The sequence below is a fragment of the Amia ocellicauda genome, unplaced genomic scaffold (assembly GCF_036373705.1).
Source record: "Amia ocellicauda isolate fAmiCal2 unplaced genomic scaffold, fAmiCal2.hap1 HAP1_SCAFFOLD_124, whole genome shotgun sequence".
In the NCBI taxonomy this organism is placed as follows: domain Eukaryota; kingdom Metazoa; phylum Chordata; class Actinopteri; order Amiiformes; family Amiidae; genus Amia; species Amia ocellicauda.
The window spans coordinates 4,391-28,098 of NW_027102689.1; the positions used below are offsets into that span (position 1 = coordinate 4,391).

Here is a 23,708-nt window from a genome sequence, read left to right on the forward strand (position 1 = left end):
TTTAATATTTTAATCCAAATAGTTATTGGTATTGTTGTTTTCCCAAATTGTGTCTTTATGGCATAAAATGCCCGGCGTGCCTTGTCTTTTAATGCGTTTATAGCCAGGCTGAAGCTCCCTGACGCACTGATGGTCAGGCCAAGGTAGTTGTATCTGGTGCAGTGCTCTAATCCAGTGCTGCCCAGAGTGAAGCGGTACCTGTTTCCCTGAGATGGGGCTTTTTTCTGGAAAACCATAACTCTGGTCTTGTCCAGATTGACTGCCAGGGCCCATTTCTGACAGTACTGCTCTAGCAGCGCCAGGTTCTGCTGAAGCCCCTGCTCTGTGGGCGACAGCAGCACCAGGTCGTCTGCGTAGAGCAGGAACTTGATCTCTGTGTCATGGAGAGTTAGGCTGCGGGCGTCAGACTGCTCCAACACTGTGGCCAACTCGATGATGTAGATGTTGAACAGTGTTGGACTCAGACTGCAGCCCTGTCTCACTCCCCGCCCCTGAGTGAAGAACTCTGTTCTTGAGTTGCCAATTTGAACTCCGCATTTGTTTTCAGAATACATTGATTTAATGATGTCATAAACTTTACCCCCTACACCACTCTGTAGAAGTTTATAAAATAATCCCTTGTGCCAGATTGAGTCAAATGCCTTTCTAAAGTCTACAAAACAGGCAAATATTTTTCCTTTATTGTTTTGGGTATATTTATTTATGAGGGTGTGTAGAGTGTAAATATGATCGGTTGTGCGGTGTTTTGGTAGGAAGCCAATCTGACTCTTATTCAGGACACTGTGCTTGGTAAGGAAGGCCAGTATCTGGGCGTTGATGATACTGCAGAACACCTTCCCCAGGTTACTGCTCACACAGCTGCCCCAGTAGTTATTGGGGTCTAATTTGTCTCCACTTTTAAAAATCGGGGTGATCAATCCTTGATTCCCGACCTCAGGGAAACACCCGGCTCTCAGCACCAGGTTAAAGAGTTTGAGCAGAGCCTCCTGCAGCTGCGGGCTGCTGTGCTTCAGCATCTCAGGGCTGATGCTGTCGGGGCCGCTGGCTTTCCTGGGTTTGAGGATTTTGAGTTGATGTTTTAGTTCCTGTATTGTAAATGGGTTATCTAAGGGATTTTGGTTATTCTTAATGATTTCTTCCAATTTATTTAGGTTTTTTAATATTTTAACCTGTTCTGGCTTTGGATTGTTTTCAACATTTTGGTAAAGTTTTTCAAAGTGTGTTTTCCAGATTTCTCCATTTTGAATTGGTATTTCATTTTTTGTTTTTGGGGTATTTATTCTGCCCATATAGTGGTCTTTTTTCTTACTGAGGAGTTGCTTGTAGTGCCGCAGGGCCTGGCAGTAGCTGAGGCGAGCCTCCTGGTTGTCGGGCTCTCTGTGTTTAGTGTTGGAGAGATGTCTCAGGTGTTTCCTAGAAGTTTCACACTCCTGGTCACACCACTGTTCTTTTTTTCTTTTAGACGATTTCATATTTTGGTTTTTAATTGTTTTAATGTTTGATTTTAAAGCCAGTCTCTCAAATATTTCATTCAGTGTTTTGGTGGCTGAGTTTATTCCGTTTTGGTTTATTTGATAGTGTGAGGATTGATATCTGTCTAACATGTTTTCAATCTCATCACTATTCAGGGCTCTTGTGTAGTTCTCTGTGCTGGGCTCTGACCATCTCTAACTGGGTGGCAGGGAGACCAGTTTTGTGGGAAGTTTGGCTCTGACTTGTGGCTGCGCTGATCTTTTTAGGTAAAGTGTTATTTGGCTGTGGTCTGATAGTGGAGATTGTTGTCTGACTATAAACGCATTGTTGGCTTGTGGGTCCAGGTCAGTTATGGCGTAGTCCACCACACTGCTGCCCAGAGCCGAGCAGTATGTGAATCTCCCCAGAGAGTACCCCCTGGTCCTGCCATTGATGATATATAGACCCAGGCTTTTACATAGGCGCACTACCTGCTTCCTGCTCTTGTTTACCACGCTGTCGTGGCTGTGTCAGTGTGGAGGTGTGTGTGTGGCACAGCGGGGAGTCTCCGAACAGGTGTGTGTTCCCCTCTGTATTGATGTAGTCCATCTCTCTGCCAGTCCTGGCATTGAGATCGCCACACAGCAGTACAGATCCCAGGGTCTGGAAGTGGCAGATTTCGTTTTGAAGCTCATGAAAGCCTTCCTCATTATAGTAGGGGGAGTCTGCGGGTGGCATATAAATTGCACATAGGTATATATCTGTGTTATTTTGTAGGGTGTCTTTTCTGATTTTCATCCACAGGTGTGTGTCTCCTCTCTGTACTGGGCATAGGGCTGCTCGGAGCTCCTCCCTGTACCACACGATAATCCCCCACGAGGCCCTGCCACACCTGACTTTGGGTTTTTTATAGGAGGGCACAATCAGCTCCCTGTATCCATTGTATCCATCCAGTGTATAGACATATCTGCACAGCACCAAGTCTCTACAAGAATGAAAACATCTGAACTATTTACAGTGTTGATCAGTTCAGGGCCTGTGCTCTTCATTCCAAAAGTTGAGGAGCGTAAACCCTGCATATTCCAACTGCTTATTTTAAAGGACATGTTAATATATTTTATTATACTTGTCTCTTCTACATAAGAAAGTTTAATTTGTGGTCTACAACTGATATTATATTACTATTAATAATTATATATGGATATACATAATAATCACACAAAGATTTTATCTTTGCATCAAAATATCAGAATAATTAAATCACATTTTTTCTTACTCTCCATCTCCACAACCATATATATGTGTGTTGAGGCTCAGTTAACTCAGCAGTGTGGTACAGATGACACTGAGGAGTTGCCTTATCTGGGCCAGCTGGGCAGCATCGGGCCTCCAGGCTCTGGAAGCCGCTGCTGCGTGGCTGTGTGGCTGTGCTGGTCCCCGGCTGTCCGCTCTGCTGTGCTGGACGGGCCCTCTGGGGATGGGGGGGTGGGGAATGGGGCCGCGGGGTCTCAGGGGCTGGGGCTGGGGTGGAGCCGGTGGCTGGGGATGTGGCCGGGGGCTGGGGGGGTTGCTCCTGGTCTCGAGGTGGGGGTGTGTGGGGTTTCGGCCCAGGGTTGTGTCCTTGAGGACCTTTGAGATGATCCTCACACCCGTCTTGTTGAGGTGGACGTGGTCATACAGGTGATGTGGCTGGATGTCTCAGTGGTGTGCCAGGTGGACGTTGGGGAGGAGGGCACATCTTCGGGACACTTCTGCGTTGATGGCCTGGATGATGTGCAGGGGCACGTCTGTGCGGGGCAGCAGTGTGGAGATGGAAATTTTGGCAGTTGGGAATTCCTCTGTGGCTTTCGTTGCTACCTGTCTCAGGGCTGAGGCCACATCGCCCCTGCGGGCACTCAGGTCGTTAGTGCCGGTGTGGATGTGGATGTGTTTGACTTGGCAAAGCCTCCTCTTGGAGAGCAGCTCCAGGGCTCTCTGTGCTGTGGAGCACCAAAGCTTTTTCACTTTTCGCCCAGGGAAGAGGCGCCTCTCAACCAGGAACTTCCCATTGGATTCGCTCAGAATGACCACCTCTGCGTTGACCTGCCACTCCGGGTTTGCGTCGGGAGTGGTGGGGGCAGCGGGTGTGTTTTGGGGGAGTGGCGTTTCAGGGGGTTGTGTATTAGTGGCAGGTCTGGTGATAGTGGGTGTGTCAGGAGTGGTGGGGAGTGTGGGTGGATCAGTGGGTGCGTCAGGGGTTGGAGGTGTTGTGGGGTCAGTGCAGTGCAGTCTCTGTGCTCCAGTGATGTGTAGCTCCTCTCTTAGCTCCTCCAGCTGGCTCTGCAGGCTCCTCAGCTAGCTGTGCTGGGGTGTCCTGGTCAGCTCCTCCCTCGCTCTGCGCAGCTCCGTCCTCAGGGTTTGGCTCTGCTCCTCCAGGTCTCTCACTGCTGCTCTCAGCTCATGGATCTCAGCCTTGTGCTGCATCTTTAGTCTGTGCATCTCATCCCGGAGCTGATTGCACAAGGAGGTCTGGGCCAGGGTGCTCAAGGTCTGCTCCCTGAACTCCGCAAACTCCAGCTCCAGCACTGATAGGCATTCCTTTAGTGTTTTAATGTTGCTGGAGAGTTTTGGGGAGACAGGGGGGCAGTCTGTGGGAGATGGGGCACTGTCTGGCTCCGTGTGGCTGGGGGCAGACTGCAGGGTGGCCGGCTCTGGCTCTTGTTTCTCTACCTCAGTCTGCTGCTTTGAGGTGTGGAAGCCGAGAGCTAATTGGTCCAGGCTGCTCTCGCTGCCCTGCACCATGATGGTCCCGTTGTGGTATACATTAAAAGTGAGCATCACACTGTCTGTGTCTTTCTCTACCAGCACTGAGATCTGCCTGCCTCTGCTAATGCCCCTCTTGTTGTTATTGGGGTATGTCTGGCACAGGGTTTTGTGAAAGGCGGTGTAGAACAGTAGATTGTTCTTGACCCTGTTTTCTCCTTTACCGGTGTAGTCTAGGATGAGGGTCTCAGGAGATGCTCTCATCACAGCTTGTTTGTAGTCCTTCTTAGCCTGTGCAGAGCGAATGTCTTCAGGGTATCGGATTTCAAAAGGCAGCTCTGCAGTCAGACTGCTGTTCGATAGATTTCTATCAGTCTCAGTGGCAATTGGGCTCTCTCCTACTGTCACTCTATTCAAATCGGAGCTCTGCATTTTCATTGGCTGAGTCAACTACTGAGAATGCTTATTTATTTTATTAATACATATTTTTTTGTTTAATTATTTGTCTCTTACCTCCAATTCTTGTCTTCAGCTTTTCTTTTCTGACTTTTCTTCCTGAACTGTCTCTCTGCTTTCTTCTTTTTGTGTTTCTCTTAAAATTATTATTTTTTGAATACTTTTTCTTCTGAATTTCTATTCCATGTCTTCTGTGTATGTTTATAGTGCTATATATTCATTTGTAAATCACAAATTAAATCCGCTTATGTATAAAAACAAATGTTTTTTAGGAGCTCATATTCCTCTCTCTCTCTCTCTCTCTCTCTCTCTCTCTCTCTCTCTCTCTCTCTCTCTCGCTCTCTTTCTCTCTCTCCCTCTCAATTCAATTCATTTGTATTGTCAAAGCAATTGGACATACATACATATACATACATACATACATACATACATACATACATACATCTACACGGAAAATAAATAATAGAATTATGAATCACAATAAGATGTAATGAAGTACAGAAAATGAAAATGTAAAAAAATTTCCAGATTCCTTTTTTGAAATACAATGACATGCATAACAAACAAGTATTTACATTATATTTACAGCCGGTGCTCGTGTGTCACTGTGTCCCTCAGGCTGTGGTAGGCGCTGACATATTGGGCAGCCAGGGTGGCTGTGTGTCCCTCCCCCAGGAGGACTGGCGTTTTTCTTTTTTCTCAGTTTTGTCACAGGTTGGGTGGGCATCCATTATGTTGTTACAGAATTTGTCCCTTATTTTGGGCTAAAGCTTTCCGTGGAGGGGAACGTGGATCAGTTTGTACCATTTTTGGGAGAATCTGCCTTGTTGGGGCGGAGCTGTGACCAGGTGAACAGCAGATCGGGCATAGGTGGGCATGTGGGCAGAGGAGTTGGAAGGCCGGTCAAGCAAATAAGCTTGCTAAGGTACGCAGCAGCAGCAAGCATCCCCCACATCCAGCCAGCCAGCCAGTCTGGCTGGCAGTGACTGAGTGGTTGTCAGACGGCAAGCAACGGAATGTACGTGCTCTGTGATGTCATAGCAGTCAGCTGAGAGAGGCTCGTGATGTCATCGCTGAGCTGGCTGGCTGGCTGGCTCTGTGTGTGTGTGTGTATGTCTGTGTGTGTGTGTGTGTGTCTGTTTGTCTGTTTTTCAGTCTGTCTGTCTCTCTCTCTCTCTCTCTCTCTCTCTCTCTCTCCCTCTCAATTCAATTCATTTGTATTGTCAAAGCAATTGGACATACATACATTCATACATACATATATATATATATATATATATATATATATACATACATACATGCATACATGCTAGAAAGTCATTACTATGTTATCTTAAAGGCTAACTAAGCAGAACATATATCATTATAGAACAGAGTCCATAGGTCTACACATGGTTTTAGGGAACAGGCACGTAGGTCATACCGTTTGACATTGTTTCCAAGGTTCTCATCGTAAATAACAAACAGAAATCAAACTAGCTTCTGGCCTGACCTTCTAGCTTGACTCTATCTTTCCGCCTTATATACTTGGTGAATAATTGAGGAAGTAGCACCAAGTGACCACATTAGGCTGCCTGAGGGTTTCTGGGGAGTGTAGTTGTCTAGGGTCGGTTTTCTTCCCTAGAGTGCAGACCTTGCAGCAGACCTGGCCTGACATATCTGCCATGTATGACCCTGCCCCTTGGTTTGTCCCACATCCTCCCCCCCAGCTGCGACCCCATAGGTCGAGCGACAGCCGCAAAAAAGCATGCACCCGGGACAGCCCATCAACATTCCCCATGGCCTTCCCTGGCCTGTGCTGCAGGGTGAAATGAAAATGTTGGAGACTCAAAAACCACCTCATCACACGGGCATTCCTGTCTTTCGAACGATGCATCCAAGTGAGGGGGGCATGGTCAGTGATCAGGGTGAAGTGCCTGCCCAACAAATAGTATCGAAGACTGTCCAAAGCCCACTTCACTGCCAAACATTCTTTTTCAACTACCAAATAATTTATTTCATTGGATTCCAACTTTCTGCTAAGGAACAACACCGGGTGTTCGTGATCACCCATTCTTTGGGACAAAACCACTCCGATCCCCACCTCAGAGGCGTCCGTCTGGACTATAAATTCTTTCTGAAAGTCAGGTACCATTAAAACGGGGTTGCGGCAGAGCGCCTCCTGTAGGCTCCGGAAAGCCCGGTTTGCTGTATCACCCCATCTAACCATATTGGGTTCTGTAGCCTTAGTCATATCAGTCAGAGGGGCCGCTAAGGTAGCATAGTTGGGAATAAACCTCCGGTAATACCCAGTTAACCCTAAAAATGCCCTAACCTGCTTTTTATTGACAGGCCTAGGCCAAGAGTTTATGGCTTCAACCTTGGATATTTGGGGTTTCACCATACCCCTCCCTACTGTATAGCCCAAGTATTTGGCCTCTTCCAACCCCAAATTGCATTTGGTTGGATTAGCCATCAGGCCTGCTGCATGTATTGAATCCAATACCGCTTGGAGCTGAGACAAATGTGATTCCCAATCTGGACTGTGAATGACCACATCATCTAAATATGCTGCCGCATACGTCCTGTGTGGTCTAAGTATGTGGTCCATCAACCTTTGAAAGGTGGCAGGAGCACCATGCAGGCCAAAGGGCATCACTGTGTAGTGAAACAGACCATCTGGGGTTGCAAAGGCTGTTTTTTCTTTGGCACCCGGGGTCAAGGGAATCTGCCAGTAGCCCTTGGCTAAGTCAATAGTTGAAATATAGCGAGCATTCCCAATATTCTCTAACAATTCATCTACTCGGGGCATTGGGTATGCATCAAACTTTGAAATTTCATTAACCTTTCTAAAATCATTACAGAATCTCCAGGAGCCATCAGGTTTGGAAACCATGACTATAGGGCTGGACCACTCACTGTGGGATTCTTCAATAACCCCTGCCTCCAGCATTTCCTTAACCTCATTTCTAATAGTGTTCCTGCGAGCTTCTGGTACCCTGTAAGGCCTCATATTTACCTTCTTTCCTGGGAGAGACACAATGTTGTGAGAGACTAAATGGGTACGCCCCGGTATGCCTGAGAAAACTTCCCTATTACGTATTATCAAGTCGTTCACCTCCTTCAACTGGTCAGGTGACAAGGCAGCTGCAATATTCACCTTCGGTGTCCCTAGTGGCTGAGGGGGGTAAGTCAACATCAACACTTCCCTGTCCTTCCAGGCTTTTATTAAGTTGACATGATATATTTGTTCTGGGGGTCGGCGGCCGGGTTGCTGAACCTTATAGTTCACTTCCCGTATTCGCTCTATAATCTCATAAGGTCCCATCCACGTAGCCAGAAATTTACATTCTACAGTGGGAACCAACACCAACACCCTATCACCAGGCTGGAACACCCTCAGTGTAGCCTGACGATTATAGGCGAATTGTTGGTGTTCCTGTGCCTGCCTTAGGTGCTCTCTCACAATGGGAGTGACTGTGGCTATTCTCTCTTGCATAGCATTGATGTGCTCGACTACACTCCGGAAAGGAGTGGACTCGTGTTCCCACGTTTCACGGGCTATGTCTAATATCCCCCTGGGGTGCCTCCCATATAACAGTTCAAAAGGCGAAAAGCCCAGGGAAGCCTGTGGGACTTCCCTAATGGCAGACATCAAGTAGGGCAGCATGAATTCCCAATTTTTCCCATCCTTATCGATTACCTTTCTTAGCATGGACTTCAGGGTCCTATTAAATCTCTCAACCAACCCATCTGTTTGTGGGTGGTAGACTGATGTTCTCAACTGCTTAACCTGCAACAATTTACACAGATCGGTCATAACCTTAGACATAAAGGGTGTGCCCTGATCTGTTAATATCTCCCTCGGTATCCCCACCCTACTACACATCAACATTAGCTCTTTTGCAATACCTTTTGAAGCCATGGTCCGCAGTGGAATGGCTTCTGGGTACCTGGTGGCATAATCCAAAATAACCAGTATATACTGATGCCCTCTGGCTGATTTCGGGAGAGGTCCCACCACATCCATAGCTATCCTAGCAAAGGGGGTCTCTATGATGGGCAAAGGGACCAGTGGGCTTCTGAAGGCTGGTTTAGGAGCATGTAGTTGACATTCAGGACATGAGCTACAATGTTCTGTCACGTCTGCATGTACGCCTGGCCAGTAAAACCTCCTCAGGAGTCTATCCTTGGTTTTGTCCATCCCCAGATGTCCCCCCAGGATATGCCCATGTGCCAGATTGAGAACTGTTCGTCTGAATGGGGTGGGAACTAGCAATTGCTCCACAATGTCCACCCCTATCTTATTTACACGGTACAATAGGTCATTTTTTACCATAAAATAAGGATAAGCTGTTGGCGGGTCTGCAGTAGTCATAGGGGTCCCATTTACTACCTTCACATTTTCTTTAGCATAGTGTAGAGTGAGATCTCGCACCTGTGCGCTGCCAAAATCAGTGGGGAGTCCCTCTAACACTGACACTTCTACATTGTCAGCTTCAGGGGTCTCTATGAATGGATTCTCACCCACCCTGCTAGTGCTGGGTTCCTCACCCTCCATAGGGTCATCTACGTCACTACATTCCACCCCTATGTTTTCAGTTTAATTTTCCCCAACCAAAACCTTCACTGTCGACTCAACTGGAACCAGGTCTACTTTTAGCTCTAGTTGTGGGATCGAGGCAACTTCTGGCTTACAGTTTTCAGTGTGCATTTCCAATTTACTATGTTTTCTATCTAGTTTTCCAAAATTAGGAAAATATCGTCCCAGTATCACATCATATGGCATGTTGGGTACCACACCGACTTCGTAATCTAGTTTCCCGGCCTCTGTCTGTATGTTTACAAGAGCTGTGAGATAGGGGCGTGTGTCACCATGTGTGCATGTGATACTGAGCTCCTGATGTCTATCCAGCTTGTTGGTCGCTACTAATTTTTCTGTGACCAGTGTAACCATACTGCCAGAGTCGAGTAGAGCAGCCACTTCTTTCTCATCGACTATCACTGTACACATGTGTTTTGGATTAGGTACTCCGCCTATGAAAACATCCGTCCCAACAGGGCAGGCATAAAATACCGGTTTCTCTTTCCCCATATCACACACATTACATTGCATTGGTTCCTCTCTACCTGGGCAGTGGGCCGCAATATGTCCTACTTTGTCACAATTGTAGCAGACAATTGGTTGTGATGGTGACCCCCTATAACCCTTAGTCTCGGCTTTAGGCCCCACCTTTGCCCCCCCCAGTCTTGCTCTTTTCTTCCAACCCAGCGCGTCATGTTTCCCAGAGTACTTTGGAACCATCTTACCCGGTCCGCTGGTTCGTCATGGCCTGGGGAACGAGTTTTTAACCTCCGGTACATGCTCTGCTGCTCCGGCTGTATAGAACCGCTCTACAATGGCCACCAAGGTGTCAGCGGACAGCACCTCATTCTGGCCAACCCAGCGTCGAACGTCCTTGGGCAAACAGCGTTGGTAGTTGTCAAGGACTATGGCCTCCACCACCTCGGCTGATGAATGGACCTCTGGCTGTAGCCATTTCCTGGCCAGATGGATCAGATCAAACATCTGCGTTCGGATTGGTTGTCCTGGTTGGTAGGCCCACTGCTGAAACCGATGTGCCCTCACTGCGGTGGTCACTCCCAATCGGGTCATTATCTCCGCTTTCAATTTATCATAGTCCTGGGCGTCCTTCAGCTCCAGATCAAAGTACGCTTTCTGTGCATCCCCTGCCAGATAAGGTGCCACAAGCCCTGCCCAGGAATCTTTTGGCCATCCCTCTCTCCGCTGTCCTCTCAAAGGTCATAAGGAAGGCCTCAACATCGTCCTGTTTTGTCATTTTCTGCAGAAAGTGATTGGTGCGGGGAGTGGAATGGGTTGCAGCCCCCTGTGGCCCAATCCTGGTTGCAAGTGCTTCAACACTCTCTTTCAGCTCTTTAGTCACCTTTTCCTGCTCTTCTCTAAACATTTTATTTGTATCATGCTGGACCTGCAGTGCTTCCTGATGCATCCGCATAGCATCCTGGTGAGCCACCTGCTGCACCCTGGTCGCTTCCTGTTGGGCTATTACAGCCTGTAGTTTTTTTTTTTTTGGATAAAAAAATTCACTCAGCCAGTCTGGGTTTCATGAGGTGCTGCCCGCATTCTACACCAAATGTGACAAAACGCCTTGGCTGTACACATGTGCGGGTCTTCTCTGTGATCTTCTTAGGAGTAAAAACCAGTCATGACCCAGGGAGGAGGTTGCAAATACAGGGCTGTGCCTGTATGTTTACTTCAAACAAAACAAATCTGAAAACAAAACCTAACTCACACTGGAGTTGTAACTAATCTTACATAATCATTCTATTTTAAACAATGTCTGGAATAAATAAGTCTTGGCTTTCTCCTTATGAGCTACCTCTGTTTTCCAGATAACTCACCCTATTGTCTCTCACTTCTCTCTCTCTCAGGCCCGCCTTATATACCTGGTGAATAATTGAGGAAGTAACACCAAGTGACCACATTAGGTGCTAGAATGGCTGCCTGAGGTTTTCTGGGGAGTGTAGTTGCCTAGGGTCGGTATTCTACCCTAGAGTACACACCTTGCAGCAGACCTGGCCTGACATATCTGCCATGTATGACCCTGCCCCTTGGTTTGTCACAATACATACATACATACATATACACGGAAAATAAATAATAGAATTATGAATCACAATAAGATGTAATGACGTACAGAAAAAGAAAATGTAATAAAATGTGATCTTTAATACATACAAATAAAGAAAATAGGTATACCATTTCCAGATTCCTTTTTTGAAATACAATGACATGCATTACAAACGAGTATTTACATTATATTTACAGCCGGTGCTCGTGTGTCACTGTGTCCCTCAGGCTGTGGTTGGCGCTGACATATTGGGCAGAATGTGTCCCTTATTTTGGGCTAAAGCTTTCTGTGGAGGGGAACGTGGATCAGTTTGTACCATTTTTGGGAGGATCTGCCTTGTTGGGGCGGAGCTGTGATCCAGGTGAACAGCAGATCGGGCATAGGTGGGCATGTGGGCAGAGGAGTAGGAAGGCCGGTCAAGCAAATAAGCTTGCTAAGGTACACAGCAGCAGCAAGCAGCCCCCCCATCCAGCCAGCCAGCCAGTCTGGCTGGCAGTGACTGAGTGGTTGACAGACGGCAAGCAACGGAATGTTCATGCTCTGTGATGTCATAGCAGTCAGCTGAGAGAGGCTTGTGATGTCATCGCTGAGCTGGCTGGCTGGCTGGCTGGCTGGCTGTGTGTGTGTCTGTGTGTGTGTGTGTGTGTGTGTGTGTGTGTGTCTGTTTGTGTTTGTCAGTCTGTCTGTCTCTCTCTCTCTCTCTCTCTCTCCCTCTCAATTCAATTCATTTGTATTGTCAAAGCAATTGGACATACATACATACATACATACATGCTAGAAAATCATTACTATGTTATCTTAAAGGCTAACTAAGCAGAACATATTTCATTATAGAACAGAGTTCATAGATCTACACATGGTTTTAAGGAACAGGCACGTAGGTCATACCGTTTGACATTGTCTCCAAGGTTCTCATCGTAAATAACAAACAGAAATCAAACTACCTTATGGCCTCCTGACCTTCTAGCTTGACCTTATCTTTCTTAAGTATACAAGAGAGAAAAACAGGTTTGAGAAAATCATTTCTAACTTTCCTTCCATACAATAATACATACATACATACATACGGAAAATAAATAATAGAATTATGAATCTCAATATAATGTAATGAAGTACAGAAAAAGAAAATGTAATAAAATGTGATCTTTAATACATTCAAATAAAGAAAATAGGTTTACTATTTCCAGATTCCTTTTTGAAATACAATGACATGCATTACAAACGAGTATTTACATTATATTTACAGCCGGTGCTCGTGTGTCACTGTGTCCCTCAGGCTGTGGTAGGCGCTGACATATTGGGCAGAATGTGTCCCTTATTTTGGGCTAAAGCTTTCTGTGGAGGGGAACGTGGATCAGTTTGTACCATTTTTGGGAGGATCTGCCTTGTTGGGGCGGAGCTGTGATCCAGGTGAACAGCAGATCGGGCATAGGTGGGCATGTGGGCAGAGGAGTAGGAAGGCCGGTCAAGCAAATAAGCTTGCTAAGTTACACAGCAGCAGCAAGCAGCCCCCCCATCCAGCCAGCCAGCCAGTCTGGCTGGCAGTGACTGAGTGGTTGACAGACGGCAAGCAACGGAATGTTCATGCTCTGTGATGTCATAGCAGTCAGCTGAGAGAGGCTTGTGATGTCATCGCTGAGCTGGCTGGCTGGCTGGCTGGCTGGCTGTGTGTGTGTGTGTGTGTGTGTGTGTGTGTCTGTTTGTGTTTGTCAGTCTGTCTGTCTGTCTGTCTCTCTCTCTCTCTCTCTCTCTCTCTCTCCCTCTCAATTCAATTCATTTGTATTGTCAAAGCAATTGGACATACATACATACATACATACATGCTAGAAAATCATTACTATGTTATCTTAAAGGCTAACTAAGCAGAACATATTTCATTATAGAACAGAGTTCATAGATCTACACATGGTTTTAAGGAACAGGCACGTAGGTCATACCGTTTGACATTGTCTCCAAGGTTCTCATCGTAAATAACAAACAGAAATCAAACTACCTTATGGCCGCCTGACCTTCTAGCTTGACCTTATCTTTCTTAAGTATACAAGAGAGCAAAACGGGTTTGAGAAAATAATTTCTAACTTTCCTTCCATACAATAATACATACATACATACATACAGAAAATAAATAATAGAATTATGAATCTCAATATAATGTAATGAAGTACAGAAAAAGAAAATGTAATAAAATGTGATCTTTAATACATTCAAATAAAGAAAATAGGTTTACTATTTCCAGATTCCTTTTTGAAATACAATGACATGCATTACAAACGAGTATTTACATTATATTTACAGCCGGTGCTCGTGTGTCACTGTGTCCCTCAGGCTGTGGTAGGCGCTGACATATTGGGCAGCCAGGGTGGCTGTGTGTCCCTCCACCAGGAGGACTGAGCGTTTTTCTTTTTTCTCAGTTTTGTCACAGGTTGGGTGGGCATTCGTTATGTTGTTACAGAATGTGTCCCTTATTTTGGGCTAAAGCTTTCCGTGGAGGGGAACGTGGATCAATGCTGTATAATCGTATGTGTCTTCATACACCGGCTGCTAATAGCTTTGATTATATATATATACCATTTTTGGGAGGATCTGCCTTGTTGGGGCGGAGCTGTGATCCAGGTGAACAGTAGATCGGGCTTAGGTGGGCATTTGGGCATAGGAGTAGGAAGGCCAGGTCTGCTGCAAGGTCTGACATATCTCCTTTTTTTCCTTTTTTTTTTTTTTCTGCTGGAAGTTCCGTCAATACCCTCCAGCCTTTAAGAGACATCATGCAGCCAGGCCTCTTGGCTTGTGGCCACACCGTCCTGAACGTGCCCGATCTCGTCAGACCTTGGAAACTAAACGGGCCAGGGCCTGGTTAGTACTTGGATGGGTGACCTCCAGGAAATACCAGGTGATGCAAGCTTTTTACGTCTCCTGGGTAACTTCATCGTAGCTCTTAATACTCTTTATCTGTCTGGTGGAGATATAATTGAAGTATTGTACACTTTGTCTTAGGGACAGTCTGGCTAGCAGTGACTGAGTGGTTGACAGACGACAAGCAACGGAATGTACGTGCTCTGTGATGTCATAGCAGTCAGCTGAGAGAGGCTCGTGATGTCATCGCTGAGCTGTCTGTCTGTCTGTCTGTCTCTCTCTCTCTCTTTCTCTCTCTCTCTCTCTCTCTCTTCCTCTCAATTCAATTCATTTGTATTGTCAAAGCAATTGGACATGCATACATACATACATACATATATATGGAAAATAAACAATATGTGTACATCTCTTTCGGCATTAGTGGTGCCCTCACAGATGTGCAAGTTACATGACAGACAGACAGACAGACACACACACACTTTCACACACAGACAGACAGACACAGACACACACAGACACACACACACATACTTTGACAGACAGACAGACAGACACACGCATATTATGGGTCTTTGTTGGGTAGTGAAATGGGTAGCATCAGTCGCAGTGTGGGTAATGTCAGGGAGCCAATCATAGTCCCCGTTATTTGCATATCGTGGCGCAAAGCATTCTGGGAAAAGCAACTAAACACGTTTAGTCATGTATTTGTCCATAGTTTACACATGAGATGAAAGAGACAGTATGACGTGTTGAGCACCTCGGATTCCTCATGTGTATGTGAGGGGCAGAGGAACCGGATCCCAAGTGTGCGTCCCAGGTGCTATAGGTTTCAAAGCATGCAGGGGAATAAGCACCCCACCCTGACACCTATAGAAGACTGGATAGGGAGATATAAATAGCAATGGGGAGACTCTTGTACTTGGTGTGGCTCTATCCATATAGTGGGGCCAGCAGCCACTTAGCAGGTGCAGCAATAGAAGCTCAGCCTGGGGAGACTGGATTTAGCATTTCCTCTCCATTTTGATAACTATCCATAATCATTTCTGCAAAATACTTCTATGATACCTATGTATGTTTTTTACTTGTACTATATTATACTATCAAGTATCAGTGTACACATACAATGTGACCTGTTACATTAATACAGAAGCCACGGAAGGCCAGATCACTAATAGCCACTGTCCCCTGATATTACACTTTTTTACAATCACTTTGGCACTCATTTCAGAACCTTGATGTCATTTTTCAAAACTCTAGACACTAAACTCACACCCGATGATCAAAATGCACATTTTTCAAAACTCTAACACTTTTTTACAATTGCTTGGATACAATACACATCAACCTCAGATCATTTGTTCATTGAACTAAAATGACACAACTTCAAATCAAAGTATTACCATTTCAAAATGCAATTCACACATTACATCTGAGAGCACTGTCTATTCATTTCATTACAAAGATCTAACTATCAATTGATACAGCTGCTCAAAATGATAAGTGACTGTTGCATTACTCTTAATGCATAATTTTATGGAAACTGACAAACAATATTCCATGTTTCGATCATGAAAGTTTCAGGATAATGAGATCCATTGACATCAATAAACGAGGAGCATGAACCAGTTGGACTACATTATCTATGGATGTAATATTTCATCATCATTCATCATCATTTAGCACTTTTCCACACCATGTTTGCAGTGTGGAAGGAAAGTTAGAAATTCTTTCTCTAATACCTGTTTTTCTCTCTTGTATACTTAAGAAAGATAAGGTCAAGCTAGAAGGTCAGGCCAGAAGGTAGTTTGATTTCTGCTTGTTATTTACGATGAGAATCTTGGAGACAATGTCAAACAGTATGATTGAAGTGCCTGCTCCCTAATCCATGTGTTGATCTATGAACTCTGTCCTATAATGATATAAATTCTGCTTAGCTAACTTTTAAGATAACATAGTAATGACTTTCTGATTATAACCAGCTCTTTGATTTTTGTGTATAAAAGCTCTGACTGTTAAAATGAAGGCAGAGCGACTTTGGGATCTACTTGAGTCACTGTTCCTCTCCACGCTGCGTGTATTAAAGGCATTGCAACTAACGCTCCAACCTGGTTGAAGATGATTGTTCTTCCACATCAGATTTGATATTACTGTATGTATGCAGGCCCTTGTAATTGCTTTTCCAATACTGCCAACTGGTTATTGATGATTGATTTCACATTGTGGTACGAGTATCGAGTGAAATGAGTGCTATCCACCCCAGCAACACAGTGATAACATGGAGCCGGCAAGTCATCCAGGTCACAATAGAGGTCAAGCAGTGGGAGGAGGAAGACGTGGTGGTCAAAGGAATGGAAGGGGACATGCACCCCTTCTGAGAGGTGGTCGTGGGCCTCGTCATAGAGGAGGGCTTAGGCCTCACCAGAGAGGCAGCCATGGGCCTCATTTGAGAGGTGTTGGGGGAACGTGGTAGAGGACAAGGCCACGGACCAGACAGCGGCAGCAACAGCAAATAGTGTCCAGTGAAATCCGAGAAATAGTTGTAGAGCATGTTGTAAATCATGGCATGACCATGACTGAGGCAGCTACAATGATTCAATCAAACCTCAGAATCAACTCAGGATCAGCTGTGGCCTCAATCATCAGAAATTTCCGTACTGAGAAGCGGCAAGTCTTCAGCATGCACTAAACATTAGGCTACTCTCAATTGTCAAATGACTGTATACTGCATACCAATGTGTAGCACAGAGTATAGTGTGCCTTTTGAAAGAAATGCAGACAGAGTGAAGCAGCTGATGACTGAGTATGTTCAGGTATGTTCAGTTTCAAGATGCCTCTTGTGAAAAATGGTTGTGAGAACCTGAACCAGAACACAGGGCTGATGGAAATTTAGAAGTACAGTAATCAATCCTTTGTTTTGCTTTTTACACTAAGCCAGGTGAGGAACACTGCAGTTGACATTTTACTGTAGTTTTGTTCTTTTTTGTAGCTAATTATTGTTGCATGGATTCAAAGAAACCTATGGTGTGATTTGATTGTATTGCATCAATACATTTCAGATTTTGTTCAATGATTCCACTGTGTCTGTAGTATTCTCTCTACTAGTCCTTTTACAGTGATGTATTTATGTGTAGTACCATAATGAAACATGTATCACATATTTTGTACTACAATATTTAATGATTGTACGAACAACTACACAGTGAAACTATCGGTATCTTCTGTGTTACTATGTTACTATGGTATTTCATGATAAATTAGTTATTTGAACCAACAAGTCTGCAAGTGCAAGGTTTCTTTAAAGATATGAAAGGCTGTCCAATGTTCAAAACATTGTATTGTGCAGTGTTACAAGTGATGACCGTTTTGAGTTTTGTGTCTAGAGTTTTGAAAAATGACATCAAGGTTCTGAAATTAGTGACAAAGTGATTGTAAAAAACTGTATATTCATCCTATTTAATGTGCTCTTTTAAAATGTACTTTTCTTTTTTATGTTGCCATTTCTGTTCTACCAATGTTTCAGTTGTTAGCCAAAGATTGACAGAGTACATCTCATACACACAGGCCAGACAGCAAGGATTTCTTTTTGAAATTCAATTACAAATGCTGCATGAATTCATCAATACGATTAGAGCTCCTGAAAACTCACTTTACAGCATCTCATTAGCAGTGAAAAGAAACCAAGAAAGTTTGGACAGTCGACTGTTTACCACTATGTAACATCACCTTTTCTTTTAATAACACTTATTAAGCACTTGGGCACTGAAGACACCACTTGGTTAAGTTTAGCAAGCGGGATTTTCCCCCATTCATCCATTATGCATTTCCTCAGCTGCGCAACTGCACAGGGCCTTCGTTGTCTTAATTTGCACTTCATAGTGCGCCACACATTCTCAATTCGGAGACAGGTCAGGACTGCAGGCAGGCCATGCTAGCACCCGCACTCTCTGCCTACGCAACCATACGCTTGAAATCTGGGCAGAATGTGGTTTGGCGTTATCCTGCTGAAAAATGCAGGGACGTCCCTGGAAAAGATGATGTCTGGATGGCAGCATATGTTGCTCCAAAATGTGTACATCTCTTTCTGCAAAAATGGTGCCCTCACAGATGTGCGAGTTACATGACAGACAGACACTCATACACACTGTCACACCCACACACACACACACACTTTCACAGACAGACACATGCACACACACACACACTTTCACAGACACACACACACACACACACACACTTTCACAGAGACAGACACACACACACTTACATACATACATACATACATACATACATACATACAGTGAGGGAAAAAAGTATTTGATCCCCTGCTGATTTTGTGCGTTTGCCCACTCACAAAGAAATGATCAGTCTATAATTTTAATGGTAGGTGTATTTTAACAGTGAGAGACAGAATAACAGCCAAAAAATCCAGAAAAACGCATTTCAAAAAAGTTATAAATTGATTTGCATGTTAATGAGGGAAATAAGTATTTGATCCCCTATCAATCAGCAAGATTTCTGGCTCCCAGGTGTCTTTCATACAGGTAACGAGCTGAGATTAGGAGCACTCTCTTAAAGGGAGTGCTCCTAATCTCAGCTCGTTACCTGTATGAAAGACACCTGTCCACAGAAGCAATCAATCAATCAGATTCCAAACTCTCCACCATGGCCAAGACCAAAGAGCTGTCCAAGGATGTCAGGGACAAGATTGTAGACCTACACAAGGCTGGAATGGGCTACAAGACCATCACCAAGCAGCTTGGCGAGAAGGTGACAACAGTTGGTGCGATTATTCGCAAATGGAAGAAACACAAAATAACTGTCAGTCTCCCTCAGTCTGGGGCTCCATGCAAGATCTCACCTCGTGGAGTTTCAATGATCATGAGAACGGTGAGGAATCAGCCCAGAACTACATGGGAGGATCTTGTTAATGATCTCAAGGCAAACGTACAAAAACAGCAGGGGATCAAATACTTTTTTCCCCCACTGTACATACATATATATGGAAAAGAAACATTACAAGTATAAATCACAATAAGATGTAATAAAGTACAGATAAACAAAATGTAATAAAATGTGATCTTTTTGCAAATGCAGGGACGTCACTGGAAAAGATGATGTCTGGATGGCAGCATATGTTGCTCCAAAATGTGTACATCTCTTCTGCAAAAATGGTGCCCTCACAGATGTGCGAGTTACATGACAGACAGACAGACAGACACTCACACCCACACACACACACTTTCACAGACAGACAGACATACACACACACACACACACTCACTTTCACACAGAGACAGGCACACACACACACACATACATACATACATACATATGGAAAAGAAACAATACATTTATAAATCACAATAAGATGTAATAAAGTACAGAAAAACTAAATGTAAGAAAATGTGATCTTTAATACACACAAATATGTATGGCTGGTCGGATGCGTCTTGGACTCGGGTTCCTCTTCATTACGTATAACGCTTTTGCCTTTTGCTAAAGCTTTCCGTGGAGGGGATCGTGGGTGAGTTTGTACCATTTTTGGGAGGATCTGCCTTGTTGGGGCGGAGCTGTGATCCAGGTGAACAGCAGATCGGGCATAGGTGGGCATGTGGGCAGAGGAGTAGGAAGGCCGGTCAAGCAAATAAGCTTGCTAAGGTACGCAGCAGCAGCAAGCAGCCCCCCCATCCAGCCAGCCAGCCAGTCTGGCTGGCAGTGACTGAGTGGTTGACAGACGGCAAGCAACGGAATGTACGTGCTCTGTGATGTCATAGCAGTCAGCTGAGAGAGGCTCGTGATGTCATCGCTGAGCTGGCTGGCTGGCTGGCTCTGTGTGTGTGTGTGTGTGTGTGTGTGTCTATGTCTGTCTGTTTTTCTGTTTGTCAGTCTGTCTGTCTGTCTCTCTCTCTCTCCCTCTCAATTCTATTCATTTGTATTGTCAAAGCAATTGGACATACATACATACATACATATATATATATATATATATATATATATATGTAGCGTAAGGTACACTTTTAAATTTCAATTAAAGAAGTGAATTCATAGTATCACCTTATCACGAATCCTGGAGTCTTGTAGAACTCAATTTCTGTAATAATTGGACGCAGACACCAATTCCAAAGATATAAATTGTCAAATTTATTTAAAAACAAAGACTAAATGTAGCACTACACTAATTATACAAAAGGGAAAAACTAATTAAAATTCAACTCTAGATCAACAAATCAAAGACAAATCACTTCCGTGACCAAATCAAAGACCATGGGATCCCATAGGATAACACACAAATCGTTAAACAAAAAAGGTTATAAACACATTGACTACAATACCGGTTAGTAATTCTAGGAATCACTAAGAAACAGTTGAAAGTGCTAAATTGCAGTTTCAGAAGATGAAAAAAAACTGTAACTGATGGGATATGTAGTACTTTATACTCGAGTGGTCTATGCGATTACACCCTGTTGGTGTTATTAAGAACGCCAAGTACCAGAATGCAGAGCGGGACTGTTTTTTGTGATTTTATTCTCAATGTAAGCTCAAAGTCAAATAGTTTAAATAAGAAAACAATGTATTGAAATGAGAACATCATGAACCTGTGTAATTGTGCTGAAGGACAAGCACTGAAAGCAGAGAGAATTTTGTGTTTGGCATTGAATAGCCTTAAAGAAAACTATGCCGTTTTTGGAAACTTTCATATTTAAGTTGAATGTAGGCAAAAACATTCCAGTCACTCTGAAGAGAGAATACAGTTTACTGTTCGAATAAGTAGCCCCTGAATTGAAGATAAAAATCAAAAGTGCTGTTCGTAATTAGTTTACACTTTTACATCAGATGTCTTGTTTTTGCTTTCCAAATTGAGGAGTTGTGGCATATAATGTAAATGAAGTTACTTCACTAGTAGTGCGATTTCTACGTTGTGTATGTGTGTTTGTATATATGAACTCATACATTTTTTAAAGATTGTATTTGGAAAACAAATTCAGGTATAGCACGTGTCCCCCTTTTGAATGGGTTCTATATATAACATTTTAAAACGAATGGTTCTGTATAGAACGCTATGTTTGGGGGTTCTTCATGTAACCCCTTTGAAGGGGTTCTACATAGAACCATAAAGGGATCCACCAGAGCGATTACTCGAGGAACCCTTTATGGTTCTGTGCAGAACAATTTCTTCTAAGAGTGTGGAGTGTCGCCACACAATTTCTCTCAGAGGGCTTTTGACCAATGGCAATCCAATCCTGAATGACGTCACCACTATCCTGTTGTACTTTATGCGAGAGATGTATTAAGTAGTTTATAATGAGAAGAATAACAATAATCGCCTGTTTTTCATAGTTGCCTATAGGTTTTGTATCCATTGTCTCCTTCATATTAGGAAAGGAAGTTGATCCATAGCCTACTCAGAGACAACTGAGAGTTGGTCTCTGAGCAGCAGCACAAAGGGGTCGAGTCTCTCAATGTCCGTGTGTTGGAGATATTCCACCATATTGGTCCCAGCCTTTAAAACAATGTTAAAGAAGATGTTAAAGATCTTGTAGAAATATATTGCAGAAGAGCAGAACTACAATCACACTTTTTCAATGCTATTGCTGTTTTCTACCTCCCTGGTGAGGTACCAATGCGGGAAGTTTGAGAGAGTATTTCTAAAATGTGTATGATCCAATACACACAGTTATTTAAAAAGCTGACGTCTTGTACATGCTCACCAGAACCAAGCCTAATTAAATAACACATTTAATATTAAATAAGTACATGTGCAGTAGCCACTTGGACAATTACAGATCCCCAGGTCAAAACACAACAGAAAGACATGGAAGATCGTATTTTCAAATCACACCTGTGGCCCCCCTAACTGTAATTTGGTATTAGTGGGTCAAAGGATTTATTTGGTTCAAGTGATAATAAGATCATATTTTGAAATGAAACACTACAGGATGTCATATTTAAAATGACTGTGAGTACCTTTCTTTAGTGACGGTTCTGAGGGGGGCAGGGATTAGTTGAGTGTGCTAATTGGAGCTGTGAAGTGTGCAGAGAAAATACAAATGTTTTCTTTTAATATGAAAACAAAGATTTTTTTTTTAACACCGACCTGGGATTGTGTTTCTTTCCAAGTTTCCTTATTGTTTCTGAGAAGAGACTGTTCACTTGCAAAGTGAACTGGACCCGTGTGACTCGCAGGTAAGGAGAGCCCGTGTTGAATTAAGATGGCTACAGTGAGTTTTCCTGGACAAAGCTCGGGCAAAGGATAGCGCAGAGTGCACCTGCACCTGAGATTGTGTTGAGAAGCTTTGTGATAAGAGCAGGTAAAGAGGGAAAAGAAACACAAGTCAGCAGCAATAGTATTTTCTTTCTTTGAAGCACACATTTTGTTTTAACTGAAACGGGACTACAACTTTTGAAAGGGAAATAGTTGCTAGTGCACTGTATTTGTATTGAGTTTATTAGAAGAAAAAAAGCTTATATTTTGGACAGAACGAACTCGTTTGGCATGCAACTAGCAGCAAACGATGAGAAGCAAACAAAACAGCAAGTTAGCAAGTTACAGGCTGTCCTAGGTCCGGGGGTGCTTATGGTTGTTTATGGGTTCCCTTACCTTAGCCAGTGTCATGTACGGGTGTCCGTACCTTACTAGAGTGTTTGTTTTTATTATATATATATATATATATATATATATATATATATATATATAATATATATAATAATGTAATATTTCAGATAAATCGTCACAATGAGTGACACCAGCATTATTGGTTTTTTGAGAAATAAAAAAACAGAATGTAGAGAAGAAAATGTTGGAAGGAAGTTGGGAGAAAGACTGGTCTTCGAAGGAGCACCGGGACTGGTGGAAGCAACAACAACCAGATAAGACAGAGAAAGGAATTGTGATATTGTGTCAGGTTGGTGAGAATCAAGAAAAGAAAATAACAGAAATGGAAGATCATCATAAACAGTAATGTGAATTGAGAGCAGAAGTTGTGAAAAATACGATAGAATTAATAGAACTACAAGGCAAATTAGAAGGGCAAGAAAAGTGGTCAGAAAAGGTGAAGGTGTAGGTGCGCGATGTGCTGCCGTGTTAGGAGCGCGTCGCGACACAGATCACTCCGAGGACGACAGGCCCGATTGGGATGATTTAGATCGCAAAGCATGGGAATATGAAAAAGGAGGTTTTGCTAGCGCTCCTCCCCCATATAATCCGGAATATAAATCAATCACTGATTTTGGTTATAATAATACATTGTATCCAGATCTGACCGCTCTGAAAACGGTCCCAGCTGCACCCATGCAAGTCAAAACTAGACAGAGTAAAGAGGAAGGTCAATCAATAGTCTATACGACTAAAACCCATGTCCCCTTCTCCCCAGGAGAAAAAGAAATGATATGGGCGTCCCTCCCAAAATTAAAACCAAACCAGGGTAACACAACTTTTTGGGATATTCTAGATGAAAAGATGGTTATTCACCTCCTTCACCCGCACGATGTACACATCATCGTGAAGGCTAAATGTCCGCCCAACATTTGGATACAGTTACTACGAGAATATCAGACCGGGGAGTGGGCTAATGTAGC

The 23,708-nt window shown here is 43.8% G+C and overlaps 1 non-coding gene and 1 pseudogene across 1 annotated transcript; both read left to right on the forward strand.

Annotated features, from left to right (window-relative positions):
- Positions 1–14,062: 14,062 nt before the first annotated feature.
- Positions 14,063–14,181, forward strand: LOC136721933 (uncharacterized; annotated as a pseudogene).
- Positions 14,182–19,584: 5,403 nt separating this feature from the next.
- Positions 19,585–19,699, forward strand: LOC136722038 (U5 spliceosomal RNA). The gene has a single exon (XR_010806201.1). It is a non-coding gene; the product is annotated as a U5 spliceosomal RNA (small nuclear RNA).
- Positions 19,700–23,708: the final 4,009 nt, after the last annotated feature.